We start from the raw sequence: 17,412 nt of genomic DNA on the forward strand, positions 1-17,412 counted from the left end.
TTCTGTATAAAAATATCTATAGTGTTGGCCTATGGGAAGAAATAAGTACACAAAATATGAGGAATATCATGCTTATGCACTTAAAATGTAGGGACCAACAGGGCCAAAAAATAGGCCCAGGGTTTTTTAAGGCAGAGCAGCCCATTTCGACCTCTGATTTGTTATTTAACATATTCTAAAACTGAAAAGTATTTATGTATTAGTTAAACACAAATATTTAACACCGTTCTTTCACTGTATTGTGTAATGTGGTTGTCATTAAATAGTGAGAAAAAAAAACTGTTGAAGTTCACATTTGAAAAAAGAATAAATTACTAATCAGCCTGTGTAGTCATAGTCATTTAAAATAACAGCCAATTGTCATCACACGTAAGGTGCACTATCATTGAGAAGTAATACACACACAAACAACCACAGGCACCCATATGCACACACAAGTGCACATCCAGAATCATAGTGGCACCCACAGACATCAACAGGCATCATCTAAAGGTGGCGCTTATCTATGAATGTCATGCTCCCCTCTTGAAACAAAGGTAATGTCTTCAGCACTGTAATCCTTTCCTTATCTTTATTCAAGTACTGTCTGTACTTGAATAAAGATAAGGAAAGGATTATGGTGCTGTGGACATTACCTTTGTTTCATTGTGACTGGGGGTTTTTAACAGAGTCCCTGTCTTCACGTGCACCAGATTCCCCGATAGTTGCTGTTTTACCTACACGTGTATGCTCCCCTCTTGCTAAGTCCGCTCCAGAGAATATGAACTTGTGCAGCCTTCCTGTACAAATATGGAAGTGTTTTTGTAGACTCCTAGAACAGTGTTATTTCAATATGAACAGCAATAACCAATACATACTTCATATCTATCCAGGTCAGATGTGTCACGCTGATGCCCCCGCTACTCGGCTGTTGCCATGGCCGCATGTAGTTGATGCGGTTTGTACCTGTGTCCCCTCTTTGGCGTGAACCGCCGCCTATTTAAGGTAACCATTCTCCTTCTATCTGTGCTCTTGTATAGGTTTGCTTCTGTGCATTCATGGGTGCTATTTGTACTCTAATTATTGTGCTTTATTGGACTTCCTGCATTGCCTACTGACCATTCTACTGCTTAACCCTTTTGATAAATAGAAAGATTGGACTGCTTGTTTAGTATTGAACTCTGCATTGCCTACTGACCGTTATGCTGCTTAACCCTTTTGATACTCAGTAAGATTTAACTGCCTGCTTGTTACTGAACCCTGCATTGCCTCTTGACCATTCCTTTTGCATAACCCGTGGATCCTTAGAAACATTGGACTGCCTGCTCTCACTGAACCGTGCACTTCCTGGTAAGCATTCCTTTTACTTTTTGTGTTTCTCAGAGGCATAGAACTGTTTGCTTACTTCAGAACCCTTCTTGGGTTTGTGTCTTGCTTCTCATTAACCCTTGTAGCACACAGTGTTTACTATTCTTGTACTACTTAATTCCTTCAATCCGTTAAACTTAGTTCTGGGATTTTTTCTTATCTTTCCACTTGATGCTGGGATAAGAAGACTACTGGCCAGGATTGGTGCGATAAGGAAATATCCCACAAACATTATATTTATTATTATTATTAATATTATACTTCATTTATGAAGCGCCAACATATTCTGCAGCGCTGTCCAAGGGTACAATTCATTTAAATAAAACAAGGATATCAAACTTGTGAAATTTTACAAACACATATAGGAGGAATTGAGGGCCCTTATCCCATGGGAACTTACAATCTAGAAGGGTAGGAGGTTGAGAAACAGGGGGTGAGGACTGCAAGATTGAGAAGGATGTTAATGCAGAGTTATATGAGGGGAATGTTAGCTGAGTGAAATTAATTTATTATTGAGTTGGGTGGTAGGCTTCCCTGAACAGAAAAGTCTACATGGAGCATTTAAAGTAAGAAAGATTAGGGAAAAGCCTGACAGCACGAGGGATAGTGTTCCAGAGGGAGGGTAGGTGCTGCACGACAGAAATCCTGCAGTCTAGCATGAGCTAGCTGTCGCATACCAATCCTACAATGAATGCAATAACCATCAGAGAAGACAGCTCTGTATGGGAGCCATTTAGCAGACTACAGACCCAGCCATTTCTGCAATTGAGGGGGCCATTTTGATGTAATGGTGTGTGGGGGCAGGACTGGCCTTGACAAGGTTCACAGACAGCAAGGCAGTGAGATGCAGAACAGGGCTGGCCTTTCATAGTGAAGTTATAATAATGTTGGTCACTGGGCAATGCTGGTCACTAAGGTATAAAATTCAAAACAAGCAAATGTCCACTTAGACACAAAGAGTAGCTGCCTTTTTTCTTAGTCCCGACTGTAAGTGGGTAACCCTGGTTAAACAACCACTTTTTCAAATGTGTAAATGTAGCACATATGCAGAATTCAATTCCACAGGCATACACACTGTATTAAATACCTGTGTAGCAGTTCCTTATAAGCTGGTAATCATGTGGAAATAGAACAAACAAAATCAGCCCGTTGTACTCATGCTCTCCCCGGCTGCTCCGAACCCCCTACAGTCATGCTGTTACTGTATTCCTCGTGTTCAGGACCCGATTGTCTCACCACTCTGTGGCTTCTGCTCCCGGACTACTGTCCGTCCACCAAACGCGGTTGAGCGTATTCTGTGTACCTTGTGCTGCTAGTGACATCACTGAACCAATGACTCGTGCTTCCTGTTTGCGGCCGTTCCGTTGGAAAAGGGGTCTCAAGGAGCTCCGTTCCTATAGTTCCACTGCCTTGCTTCAGGAGTTACGTATTAGCTGGTTAGGTACTCCAAAGGCTCTCCTCTAGCAAATGCATAGTATGCATAGGCTGTTACAATGTGCTATAAATCCGGACGGCAGTGCAGTTGTATTTACTGGCAAAAGTTGATGGACAAAAAGAAACTGAAAAACGCCAGTAAATAGAGTATAAAAATAAAATTAAACTTTATTTATCCATTTAAAACATGTAGGGACAATACCCCTTGGAACAAAAAGACTAACATGTTTCGGCCAAAGCCGTATTCATAGTCCATCAACATATTCCCCCATAGACTTCAATGGAGAGTGAAAAGTAAAGAAAACTAACACCCTTAATCACGCGCAAACCCAATCGCATTTTCTTTAGCCTGACATGACCCGACAATATTTCACTATCCAATGTTCTTCACATAGCATAATATGTTCTATTTATTCTTAAATAAATATGTCTATATATACCTGAGGTTATTTTGGTAAAATATATATATATATATCGAAGCAAAAAAAGAAAAAAGGGGAAATGGTTTGTGCACAAGCAGCACAACTCCTGTATAAAAAATATATAACTTTTATTAATTAAATTTAAATGCTTATTAAGGAAAAAAACATCAATACCCTGTATATAAACAGGGAAACAAAGTGTTTAAAAGCAACAAACCATTTCCCCAAAAAAGGAAAAGTGTTACTAGTGACAGAAAGGCAATAGAGCGAAAGGTAGACCGCTCAAAACACCCCCTCAAGTTCCTGGATGATAACTGGAACCTCTGCGTCGGGGGAACGAGTGGTAACATGAAAGATAGGAAAAAAGAAAGTAGGTAAATGTGTTTCAGCCTATGTGGCCTTTATCAGTGCCCAAGCAGATTTGGCAAAAATAATCACTTTAAATACCTTACTAATCCATTATGTTCGCAAATAAGTCCACCCCCTATGGCGTCAAGTCTGACGCAAATCAGGTCTGCGTTATAGGGGAGTGGCAATTCGGTGCAACCTGTGTAAAGATGAACAAAAGAAGAGGTATGACCATTATATGTAATTGGTCAAGGTAACCAGGTTCCACCCACATCATAAGTTGTGATAGTCCATGTACGATTAACATACTAGCGCCGCAATGCTGTCATAAAAGTGGATGTTACAACATATATATATATATATATATATATATATATATATATATATATATTATATACACACATAAACATATTTAGACATGTATATGTATGTATCTCTATGTTATTTTCTAACACCTGAGACCTCATATCTTTAACCCTTATAACATTTCTATGCATTATTTTTATATTAACCCCTTGCGGAATCTGTTGGCGCTATATAAATAAACAATAATAATAATATGGACTTTGGCCAGTGTACTGTGTTGACGTAGAACCTCCGTCCAGCACAGAGGAACATGTTTCGGTCCCCGCTGTCAGCTGAAACAGCAGGAGCCGCAACCAGGGGACTTCATATAGTAATGGTTCACTGTTTGTGTCATTCTCTGTAACGACCCTTCGTTGATGCTGAGCGTGAGTGGAGGGAAAGGAGGGATGCGGGTGTGCGGCCTAGCAGAGAAGGGGGGGAGGGAGTGGTGGGGCTCCCTACACTACAGGGAAATGTTATTAAGGGAGAGGAAGCAATGTGGCCCTAAAATAAGGAAGAATAATTTGTTACTGACAGCCTGGGTTAGAGAGCTGGACAAGCAAAGTCCAGCAGTCAGTGTCAGATTGTATTAGCTCAACAAATAGATCAGAAGCCATATTAACCAAGGAATAAATATATTTTTTACTACAAAATATAAAACTCTCAGATATTAAATAATCATCAATCAATGCACTAATTGACACCATCTAAAAATTACTCTTCAGCAAAGAATACCAAGAGAATTAAGTCACTTTGACAACAGAAGTAAACTGTATTTACTTTTCTTTTAAAGTGCATTCTCTATCTAGATCATGAAAGACAAATCTGGGTTTCATGTTCCTTTAAGTGTTCCAGATTCTGATCCAGTTCTTTGTTCACCCTAGTTAGCTGTTTTGTGAACTAATGTATTTTTTTATGGATTCCGCCCAGGAAGCTGTTCTCTCTTCCATTCTATTAACTCACTGTGTGTGAGATTGGATTACAAGGTATTGTCAATAGAGGACTGCATATGCTCCAATTTGATTTGAATTCAGTGAACACTGGCTGTGGCAGCAACTAATTGAGGTAGTTGTTCTAAAAGTCAAAAGTGAAGAAGAAGTAGACACATTTTTTGCAGTAGATTATGTTTGTCTCTTTTTGGCTTTGCAAGCATAGTTTGAGGTTTTATTGTAAAATATATTTCTATATTTTAAAAAAATGCAAAACTCAGGATGTACAAACTAAGAAATGTGACCCATTTTTAAAGGATTATGCTAGTTATTCTATAAACAATGCATTGTATTTATCTTAATTGAAGACTCATCTGGATGTACCCAGAAAATTAAGGATGTAAGTGAATAGAGGGTTATAGGTTAACTCAGTCCAATGACCAGGGAACAAGAGGGGAAGAAAACGAGGGGGAGACCATAGGAATCGTTGATTGCACTACATAAGGTATAGTACATATTAACCACTAGGGGTCACTGTCTGAATGATTTCAGTATACAGATGCTTGAGTCACTATATTCTTGGGTTTGAACCTTAGTAGTAATGTGTAAGTGTTGTAATAAATATTAACCAAGAGGGATCACTGTTCATTTGTTTTTTAAATATTGCAGCATATACAATGTGAGCTTTTTACCATGTACTTGTAGAATTCTAAATCACAATAACTAACTGTACTCCACACAATAGCTAACTGTATACCCAGACTAGGTATCATAAGTCAAGCCTTCCATTGTTGTTGCCATAAAGAAAGTGCAGGGCAAATAGCCCGGAGCGTAGCTAAGGGTTAAGGCCTGGTTGAGTGAGTGCTGCTGCTGTGTGTGTGTATTAGTTACAATGTTGCATTGTGTTGGGAGGGGTCTACCAACATTATAAAGGGGATGTGCAGGGATTCCACTTCCTCTTTGTTCCTGTGGACTCCTAGAAGATCTTTCAGCATAGCAGCTTGCAGCATTTCCAATGGAAGGCGAATCTGGAGAATGGGAAGAGATGGAGTTAGAGGACATCGATTGGGTCGCACCATCCCCATCAGGAAATATTACGGTGGGTCAGGGCCATGTGTCTGGGCTATGTTTGCCTGTTTCTCCCTCGGGGGGGGGGAGGGTAGCTCTGATTTATTTTCTTCTCCTGCATGGGAGAATTTAGTAGGGGATGGTGGGCCCAGGCAGGCTTATTAGCCGGTCGGGTTAGAGTGTCAGTCTCCGGGGGATGTAGGGCCTGAGGGGCAAGCAGGCGCGCTAGGAGGGTCAGGCGTAGGGCCTAGGGGGTCCCGGGGGAGTTCTGGTTTCTGCTCCGGGGGTCCCGGTGATACATCCGGGGGTTCCGGAGTGGGCCTTAGGCAGGGGCCTGTAGTTGCAGGGCCCAGTGAGGCCCAAAGGGGTTTGGGTACCTCTGGGGAGGGTTCCTTTGGCGTCGGTAGTGGGAGCAGTGCGGCCTTACCTGTGGCGGTGGTCCTCTCCGGGGAATCCGTGGCGGCGGCGGTTGCCCTCCTGCAGTCCTTAGCGTCGGTCCTCGCGGGTGCGTCTTCAGGCCCAGGCTTCGGCCCATCGTAGCGTGCAAGCCTCCAGTTCGTCATCACAAGAAGCATCCAAAATGGCCGCTGCACCGACGTCCAGTGGCGCCGCGCGTCCTTACGTCACTTCCGGTGACGTCACTTCCGCTCGCGGCACTCGCAATCTGGCCAGTGAACTGAGCGGATCGTTCCCCCCTGGCTCCGAAGGTAAGAAGGGAGCACCTCGGGGGGGGACAACCGCTCTTGGGGGCAAGCAAGCTAGGCCTCAGGAGGCCAAAGGGGCGCATGGTAGGCTAGAACAGGGTGATGCTGCGAGGAGTCAAGGGGCAAGTGTGAATGAGGAAGCGGGGCAGCAAGGCCCCTCGGGGGGCACTCCGGGGGTGGTGCAGCAGGGAGTGCGCACAAGAGCCTCAGCGGGAGCAAGCAATAAAGGAGGGGAAGCCGACAGGGCACCCTCCTCACGCTCGCAGCCTACTTTATGAGGGGGCAAAGCCAAGGCGGCTCCCGCAAGCGCCGCGGCACAAAGTAAAGGGAAGGCCCCCGCGGCTAAAACCGCGCATAAGGGGGCCAGCGTGGCACATGGCTCAGGGGGTGATACCGCGTTAACGCCCAGCAGGACCTCACCAGCACGGTCGGGGCAAATAGCCACGAGAGGGGCTTTTAAAAGGGGGCATGCTAGCATTAGGGATGGCCCTGGGGAAGGCCTGGAGAGCCCCGGGAGGGGGTTGGTAAGACAGGCCAGGGGATCGAAGTCTCAGGGTCGGAGTAGGACTGTGAGATTTCAAGAGGATTATGCAAGTGGGCAGGCCACCAGTACGGATGATGATGGGAGTTTGGCATGCGGTGTGAGTGATAGCGACCGGGAAGGGTATCTAGAATTTGGGGAAGGGGGGGATAGGGAGGAGACGGCTGGCTCTTCCCGAGGTACTCCCCTCTTGGCTTCTATTTTGCAGGTACCCGGTGCATCCTCCTCACGTAGAGACATGGCGACTCAGAGTTCCGGAGCTCTCGTGCCTAGAGCAGTGGTGCCGCGGGCGGTTGTCAGCAACACTTCTGGACAGGATCAGGCCTCATCGGGTACTTCATCTGGTTAGTTGCAAACAGATGTGATTCCTCCAGTTCTAGTGTGTCAGGATCGGGGTCAGAAATAGATGGGTCCCTGGGATTGCACACAAAAGGGCATAGGAGAATGTACAGAATGCTAAGAAAGATGAGTAGGGGCAATCACGGGTAGGGTAATGCCAGTAACGTGGGGCAGTCATCTCAACTCCTGGGGGTTGCTGGGGGTTACCACAGGCAGTGAAAAGGAAAGCAGAAGTACATGAGGATACTTACTCATGCCAGGTACACAGCTTACATGCACACCTTAAGTCTAAGACTGTGAAGCGTATCCAGGACGGTAAGTATGTAAACATGTTCGAATTGTCTGCTGAGGCATTTAAATTTAAAGAAATGGCAGAGGATGGTACGGGCCCTAAAAAATTTAGGCGACCCGATACACTGGAAGAATGGCATAGGTGTTTCCGTGTATATACCACATGCTATTTAGAGAGATTTTCTGACCAGGGTACAGCCCTATTTAAATATGTTGACACCATTTACGCAATACATAGGAAGTTTGCGGATGGTGCATGGAGAGAGTACGATATGCTATATCGTAAGAAGAAGGTAGGCAACCCATTGTTAGATTTTGGTACTATGGACCTGCACCTCTGGGCGCATCTTGATGCGGAAAGGAGGGCGCAAGGGGGTTCAATGGCAGTGTCGCCGGGAGCAGGCAAACATTGCGGTTTCGACGGCGGAAAGGGGCTGTGTGCTGGAGATACCAGGACAAGGTGTGCGAGCGGGCACATCCTGCATGTTCAAGCACGTCTGTAAGTTCTGCAGCGTGCAGCACCCCGGAGCAGACTGCTCCAAGAAGCGGGACGCCCAAACTGATCGGTTCAGGGCTAAGGGAAGCACTGGGAGTAAGGGCGGATTCGCCCCTTAGGGTGCATGTTATCAGCAGATGGCTGAGCAGGTACCCAGACAGGGCAGCTGCTCAATTATTGGGTGACGGCCTGAGTAAAGGTTTTGTTATTCCCGTAGTGGGGCGGATAGTGGGATCCCGAGCCAGGAGGAACCTGAAATCGGCATCTCAGTACCCTGAGGCAGTCAGGGAGAAGCTGGGGAAGGAAGTGGCTTTGGGCAGAGTTGCCGGCCCTTTCCGGGAATTACCGATGCCGGACTTAGTCATTTCCCCGCTGGGGGTGGTTCCTAAAAAGGAATCGGGTAAGTTTAGGCTTATACAGCATCTCTCTTATCCAAAAGGGCAGTCCGTAAACAACGCCATTCCGGAGGAATTGAGCTCGGTCCATTACCAGTCGTTTGACAACGCGCTGGATATGGTCAGGGGGAGGGGCCAGGGAGCCTTGATGGCGAAGTTATACATAGAATCCGCATTCTGGCTTCTCCCGATTCACCCATCATCCTTCAGGCTGATGGGATGTTGGTTTGAAGGGGGTTATTATGTTGACCGTTGCCTTCACATGGGCTGTTCAATATCCTACGCGTATTTTGAGTCATTTAGTACTTTCCTCCACTGGGCAGTTGTCTCGGTAGCAGGAAGTGACATGGTAGCGCACTATTTGTACGATTTCCTGCTGGTGGGGTCGGCCAACTCGCGGAATGTGCCTCCTTGATGAAGGTCATGAGGTTCATGATGGCAAGGTTTGGAGTCCCCCTGGCAGAGGATAAGATGGAGGGACGTTGCACATGTCTGACGTTTCTGGGCATTGAAATAGATTCGGTGGTAGGGGAATGTAGGCTTCCTAATGGGAAGGTTGCCAAGATGTTGGCGACGGTCCGTGCCATGGTTTCGGCGCGGAAATGTTCGCTGAGGGAGCTGCAGTCGCTCCTGGGTCTCCTGAACTTTGCGGGGAGAGTTATCCCGTGGGGCAGGGTGTTTAGAAAATGGTTAGAGCAGAGCTTGGGCAGAGGCAGGACCCCGTCATCACGCATTCGCATCACAAGGGGCCTCGTGGCAGATTTGCAGGTTTGGGAACGGTTTCTACTGGATTTTAACGGCAGCTGCATGTGGCAAGGTGACCCAATATCCAACCAAGCGTTACATCTGTTCACGGATGCCGCTGGCGCATACATTATAATTTGTTGGTACTTTACTTTCTCTCTTATAGTTTGGTTTAATACTAATTTAAAGGGTCTGCACCATTTTTCTCAGAAACTAGGTAAATGTGCAGCTCTAATCTAATATTGATGACAATAATTTTGTATAAAGTAAGTTCCTTGTATGGTATTTTCAAATTGTTGTTAGCCATACATTTAATATAGGTAAAGTATATACTATGCAAACATAATGTGTACAAATGTTATGTACAATTTTCACAAGTAATTAGTAAAGTGACAGACAGATTCTGGACTTTTAATATATTGGCTGTAAGGAACTACCCTGCAGCACATTGTATGGAGTGTTAGTGATCAAATCACACAAAATGTAGTGAGTTACTAACAACAGTGACTGCATATGCAGCTATCTACATAAAGCTGACACTACATTATTTGTATTTGTTAGTAGTGAAACTAGCTGCACTTAATGTAGCTTAATGTTACATTCCCCCCAAAAAAGCAATTTGTTTTTTACCCTCACCTCTACTCAGAGTCTGCCCTTCACCTCAATTAAACCTGACTGCTTGCTAAGGGGATACTCAAGACAAAGAAGCGTGAACAATTACAAACAGAAATTAAAGTCAAAAAAGAAGATTTGAAAAATTATGAGCATTGCACTAACTTTGCTGAAAATATAAAGAAGATGGATGAGGCAATAAATGAATATGATGCTGAACAAGCCTCTAGAAAAGGCAACAAATTTAATTGTGACAAAGAAGATTATGAACAAAATAAAGTTTATAACTGGGCTGCTGTTCGAAAACAAAGAAAAGAATCATTCTGGAAAAACAAGCAAGCTAACAAAAGCAATAATACTGGGAGAAGCCAGCAAATCCCTAAAACAAATGATGACTTGAAAGAACATCCCAAGTCTATTCTGAAAAATAAACAAAAAAGAAAAGTAGTATTCAGCAATGATGGAGAGTCCACTGATTCAGACGTTACATCTAGGGGTACTGGGATTTCTTCCAGTTCTTCTGTTCCCTCTTCTCTCTCCTCTTCCCCCTCCCCTTCTTCTTCCTATGTTTTTTTACAGGAACCTGCGGTGGACGAACCAGAGGAGATCCAACGGATAAGTCGATCAAAGACAAGAAAAGTCACTTTAAGAGAGAAAGAAGAAAGAGAAGATGGAGAAATAAGAGGTCAAGAAAAGAACAAAAAGAAGAAGTGAAGTTACCAATAGAGTCACCTGTTGAAGAGACCTCTGTTGCACCTTCCAATGATCTAAGTGTGTTCAACATTTCGGACTATCCATTAACCAAAGAGGAGACTAAAGTCTTATCAAAAGGACTTGGGTTTGCACCCACTAACAAATTTTCAAGTTTCAATACATTGTTAGATGTGAACAAATTTGTACGTAAATTGTCCCTTAAAAGGTTCTTTGCACAGAATAGAATTAATGATATACCAACTAACAAAAATGTAGTAAGTGTTAAACACAATTCTAATATTTCTCATTTAGCATTTCAGGATGCTTGTGCTTTAACTACACTAGAAGATCTGTAATTATAATAATCAAGATTCTAATTCTAATCAAGTACCGCGACCTACCAAACATAATTCTGAATTTTATACAAAGAACTCTAGGGGTCCTTTGATAAATGCTTTCCAAAAAGCAGTCCAGGCTGATATACTACAGTTAGAAAACAACATTGGCAACAATGCTGCCTCCCCTAATCTTATGTATAAAGAAAGACAAGCTATTAAGTCTTTACGTGATAATGATAATATTGTTATACGTAATTCTGATAAGGGAGGCAGCATTGTTGTCATGAATAAGACCAGCTATTTCAGTGAAGCTTACAGACAGCTGTCTGACACAGGCACATACCGTTTATTGAACAGTAATCCTACTAACATCTTCAAACACAGTCTTAAACAACTAATAGCAGACGGCATTACCTTGGGAGTTTTTAAAGAACAAGACATGAACTCCTTGGTACCTGAAAATCCAATATGCCCAGTGTTTCACCATGTACCTAAGATACATAAGAGCTTAGATTCCCCTCCGGGTAGACCCATAGTGGCTGGTATTGGATCTTTACTTGAACCATTAGGAGAATGGCTAGATTCCATATTATAGCCTATTGCCACTTCCCAACTCAGTTATCTTAGAGATAGTTCACATCTTTTAAATACATTAGATGATATTAACTGACATCCTAACTTTTCTTGACTCGTTATAGACATAACTTCCTTATACACTTCTATCCCTCAAAACTTGGGCATTCAGGCCGTAGAGTTTTTCTTGCATAGGGACTCTGACTTAGAATCCCCCATTATTGAATATGTTTGTGAGGTATTAAGATTTCTTTTGTTGCATAATTATTTTTTATTCAACAATCAATACTATTTACAAACCTGTGGTACAGCCCTGGGGGCTAAGTATGCGCCCTCTTTTGCAAACATCTTTGTCGCCTGGTGGGAACTACTCTATGTGTATACGCCAGTGAACCCTTGGTGTGAAGATATAGAATTACTAGTACGCTATATAGATGACCTTCTTTTCATAGTTAAAAAACCAATTGATGACACATTGTTCTATGAATTTATTGAATTTTGCAATAACAATGAAATGGGTCTAAAATTTACTGGGGTATTTAGTAGAGTAAGTGTTAATTACTTGGACCTAACCCTTCAAATTGTTGACAATCATATAGTGACCAAAACATTCAGAAAAATAACAGCTGGTAACACTATACTTCATGCCACCTCCCAACACCCACAACACCTTATTGAATCTATACCCAAATCACAATTTATTAGACTCAGACGCAATACCAAATCTGACGAGATCTATGATCAGCAGTCCATAGAACTTAGAAATAGATTAACTAAAAGAGGGTATAAGTTTCATAAGTTAGAAAAATGGTTAGCACTTATCATCAAGATGCCCTTCATACAAGGTCAAGAGAAGACAGCTTTGATGATTCGATAGTGTTTACTACCGAATTCAGTCAGCAATATCAGGATATAATAAATATTCTAAAAAGGCACTTACCAACATTGGCCACAGATGATGTACTTGGTGAATACACTCATAAATATAAATTTGTCCCTAAAAAATCTAAGACATTGGGGCAAATACTGTCTCCTAATATGGTTAAGAATACATCCCAAGGTATGCGAAAAAATTGGTTGTCCAAAAAAGGCACCTATAAATGTGGGGCTAAAATTTGTTATGCGTGTCCTAACATTTTACAGGGTGACACCTTTCGTTGCACTGCTGATAATAAAATCTATAATATAGACTTCTATGCTAATTGTTCCACTCAATATGCAATCTATTTACTTACATGTAAACTTTGTTTCTGCCAGTATGTAGGCATGACATCACGTCATGTTAGAACTAGATTTAATGAACACATTAGGGATACCAAGAATTATGATTATGATTCTGCGGTCGCAAATCACTTTAATTATGTTCATTTTTCAAATCAAGCAGAATTATCTTTACAAATCATAGATATAGCTACAGTTCCCCCAAGAGGAGGCAATAAATCCAAAATTTTAGAGAAGAAAGAATTATACTGGATTTTAAAACTCAAAACATGCCATCCAATTGGCATGAATAGGGAATGTGATGTTAGTTATTTTATTGATAATTAAGTATAACTAACTCTTGAAATTATGAATGTATGGTATCTATGGCTTGTGCTTTCTCTTTTGTCTAGATGGAGTTTTCAAATAAGGAATTTTAAAAGGGATTTTCAGTATTATATGTCTGCACATTAGCGAACTTAGCAATGTCCTTACAAGTGCTTTTTCTGTTAGCAATAATACAAAAAAACATACATATAATCTGTTTTCTGTAATTAATAATGCAGTTTTCTTCATTTCAAAAAATATTTTTTCTTAAATTTTTCTAATAATTTTTTCTAATGTATTTTGATGCATTTAGCAGCACTTCATCTAGTTTTCATATTTATTGTTTGTGTACTTTGAAACCTTGTTAATTAATTACTATTTATAATTATCCTGTATCCACCCAGAACTATCTATGTTTTTAACCTGTTTTTATTTGGCTGCTGAGGGGTTAATCTTTTTCTGTCAAGCCTATAAATTGTAAAGGTTGTAACATAGACAACAGTCTATGAGTAAGCGCCACTAGGGGGCGCGAAACGCGTAAGACCTTGTTGTTCTGTTCCCCTTGCCTGTCAGTCTGCCTTTTAACTTGGCTAAGTGCCTAAATAAAGCTTTTGTATTTTTTACTACTTACGCTTGTGGGTCTGTCCAGTAGTGCCTGCCGCTTTCTCTTCATGTGTAGGGCATTTAATTCCTTAATATATTTAGTGTCTGGCACTTCAAACAAGTTTCCTTTTATATTGCTTTCGGTTTTGTATGTTTAAAATGAGCAGATATACATCTGGCATATGAGTATGGTTTTTACAGTTTGAATAAATGCAATATTAAACCAAACTATAAGAGAGAAAGTCAAGTACCAAAAAAGTCTATTGTACTGACAATAGCAAGGAAATTCAGCACTCTTTTAGATATGGAAAATGCATAAATTTACAAATAATTTCATGAAAAGATTTTTCCATCAGAGGAGAACTGACAGACATTTACAATCAAATGAGTGAATCATACATTAGGAATGCTTCCCTCTTCAAATGACTGTCTGTTATATAGCTGAACAGGTTGTATGATGCACTATTTTTATAATAAATGTCTATCAGTATTGCTGTGATGAAAACATTTTTTATGAATTTAATTATTTGTAAAGAAATACATTTTTTATATATAAAGCGTGCTGAATTCCTTTCCGTTTGTCAGTACATTATAATTTGTTGGTACTTTACTTTCTCTCTTATAGTTTGGTTTAATACTAATTTAAAGGGTCTGCACCATTTTTCTCAGAAACTAGGTAAATGTGCAGTTCTAATCTAATATTGATGACAATAATTTTGTATAAAGTAAGTTCCTTGTATGGTATTTTCAAATTGTTGTTAGCCATACATTTAATATAGGTAAAGTATATACTATGCAAACATAATGTGGACAAATGTTATGTACAATTTTCACAAGTAATTAGTAAAGTGACAGACAGATTCTGGACTTTTAATATATTGGCTGTAAGGAACTACCCTGCAGCACATTGTATGGAGTGTAAGTGATCAAATCACACAAAATGTAGTGAGTTACTAACAACAGTGACTGCATATGCAGCTATCTACAGCCAATTAACCTGTGTTGTAAAGCTGACACTACATTATTTTTATTTGTTAGTAGTGAAACTAGCTACACTTAATGTAGCTTAATGTTACATTCCCCCCAAAAAAGCAATTTGTTTTTTACCCTCACCTCTACTCAGAGTCTGCCCTTCACCTCAATTAAACCTGACTGCTTGCTAAGGGGATACTGCACAGTCTGTTTCCCCCATTAAAAAAATGGGTTGATTGTGATGGTTTCTGCTTGACTGTTACTCCTACAGCCTAATTGTGTGTGGTTGTGTACCGTCTGAAGGCTGCAAGTAATCACAATAATAATTTATATAGCGCTTTTCTCCTGATTCTGTTCAAAGTGCTTTACACATGGTGCATTTACATAAGAGACTGTTAGCCCAGAAAGGTCGATGTGAACAAGTAGGTACAAGGTAAGTGTAGTTAAAAATATGTGGTTGCTATGTCCCTGTTCACAAGGGGTGTGGTTATTCTGGGGGGGGGGGGGGGAATGTCCTGCATAGTGTTGTATGGCTGAAAATAAATTTGCAATGTATATTTTGTAACTAAAGGAACATGGGGGTTGATCACAATCTATCAGCTAAGGCCTTTTTGGCTCTTTTTCTGGCTGGAAAGGCCACTTTTAAAGGGACAGTCAAGTCCAAAAAAACTTTCATGTTTCAAATAGGGAATGTACTTTTAAACAACTTTCCAATTTATTTTTATCACCAATTTTGCTTTGTTCCATTGGTATTCTTAGTTGAAAGCTAAACCTAGGAGGTTCATATGCTAATTTCTTAGACCTTGAAGGCTGTCTCTAATCTAAATGCATTTTGATAGTTTTTCACCACTAGAGGGCATTAGTTCATGTGTTTCATATAGATGACATTGAGCTCAGGCACATGAATTTACCATGGAGACAGCTCTGATTGGCTAAACTGCAAGTCTGTCAAAAGAACTGAAATAAGGGGGCAGTCTGCTGAGGCTTAGATACAAGGTAATTACAGAGGTAAAACGTGTATAATTATAACTGTGTTGGTTATGCAAACTGGGGAATTGGTAATTAAGGGATTATTATCTTTTAAAACAACAAAAATGCTGGTGTTGACTGTTCATTTAAATTCAGTGCAATAACAATAGCACATTTTTTGGCTATTTCCCATACCTGCAATTGTGTTTTTTGCTCAGCATATTTTTACTTTGGGGACGAAAAGTTCTCAGCAATCTCAATCCATTTTAAAGAGACTTTTCAATACCTTTTCAAGACTAGCTTTGACTTTTCAAGTTCAACCGTAAAGCCTCAAAATGGGATTTTGGCCATCTTTGCAAGTGTTTTAAGACTATTTAGAAACATTTTAATGTATTGCTAGACAATTTGAAATGGTCACATAGAGACATTTTAGAAGACATTATTGTAGAGGTGTATTAGCATACTTGGTGTTGATTCATTAAAGCTCTATTGTATAGGCTGTCTGTAGTGGATAGGGCACACATTTACATATATATAGGTTCATTTACATATGTATATATGATATACTGTACAGCTGAGAAGATCTACAGGAGATCAGAATCCCAACAGATAGAATTGGCAAGTAGTAATTTATTTCTGTTAATGTTTGATTCTAAGTCATACTCAGGCCCCTATTTAACAAAGGTCTTGCGGACCTGATCAGACAGTGCGGATCAGGTCCGCAAGACCTCGCTGAATGCGGAGAGCAATACGCTTTCCGTATTCAGCATTGCACCAGCAGCTCACAAGAGTGGTGCAACGCCGCCCCCTGCAGACTCGCGGCCAATCGTCCGCCAGCAGGGAGGTGTCAATCAACTCGATCGTACTCGATCAGGTTGAATTGTGGTGATTCCTGTTTGCCTGCTCAGAGCAGGTGGACAGGTTATGGAGCAGCATTCTTTGTGACCGCTGCTTCATAACTGCTGTTTCTGGCGAGTCTGAAGACTCGCCAGAAACATGGGCCGTCAAGCTCCTTTCGGAGCTTGATAGGCCCCTGAGTCTAAGTCATACTCACTAATAGTACTGGCATCATCATAACTGGGCTTTGAAACCTATTGCTATAGTTTCCATCTTCACCACTGCTTATTTATCTGAATGCCTTTTGTATCTTGGCATGATGGGCATAATGGGCACCTATGCTCAATCACTATATTATCACTTTTAATATTTTACAAGTATTGTTTTTTTAAAGTTATTGTTTGCAAATTCCAGTTTGGTGTGATCTATTTATTTATGGATTTATGATATCTTCTTGTACTGGATTTTAAAATTACTTAAACTGCAAAGTGTGAACCCGCTCCCATGTAACATGGTAACTGCATAGAATATGTTCAACCGAGATCAAACCTTTGTGGCCAGTTTTTATAGGGAACGTGCCTTGTTTTACAGTGCTTGCGCCTACATTATTGAGCTTACATTCACAAGGCCATGATCCCGAACCAAGTTCAGTAAAGCAGGCCCAAGCACTGTATACTCATCAGGCCTACAGTCAATTGGATGAAAGATGGTTAACAGTGGTGAGGATGGATTTGGATTGCAATAGGTTAATCTCTCAGATGTAAATGAGCATTCTTTCCACAGTGAACAAAGGGGTAAATTCTGTCCTCGTGGTTGTAGGCTTTTAATGCACAGATACGTTTTTAATAATTTCTAAACACTCTGACAAATTCATCCAGAAGGCAA

General features: G+C 41.1%; 1 protein-coding gene across 1 annotated transcript in view; it reads right to left on the reverse strand.

Moving 5' to 3' along the window:
* LOC128649161 (receptor-interacting serine/threonine-protein kinase 3) overlaps window positions 1-17,412 on the reverse strand; it is a 163,071-nt gene that overhangs the window by 119,367 nt on the left and 26,292 nt on the right. The gene's annotated exons all lie outside the window — the stretch shown is intronic.

This window comes from Bombina bombina, chromosome 2 (genome assembly GCF_027579735.1).
Source record: "Bombina bombina isolate aBomBom1 chromosome 2, aBomBom1.pri, whole genome shotgun sequence".
Taxonomy (NCBI): Eukaryota; Metazoa; Chordata; class Amphibia; order Anura; family Bombinatoridae; genus Bombina; species Bombina bombina.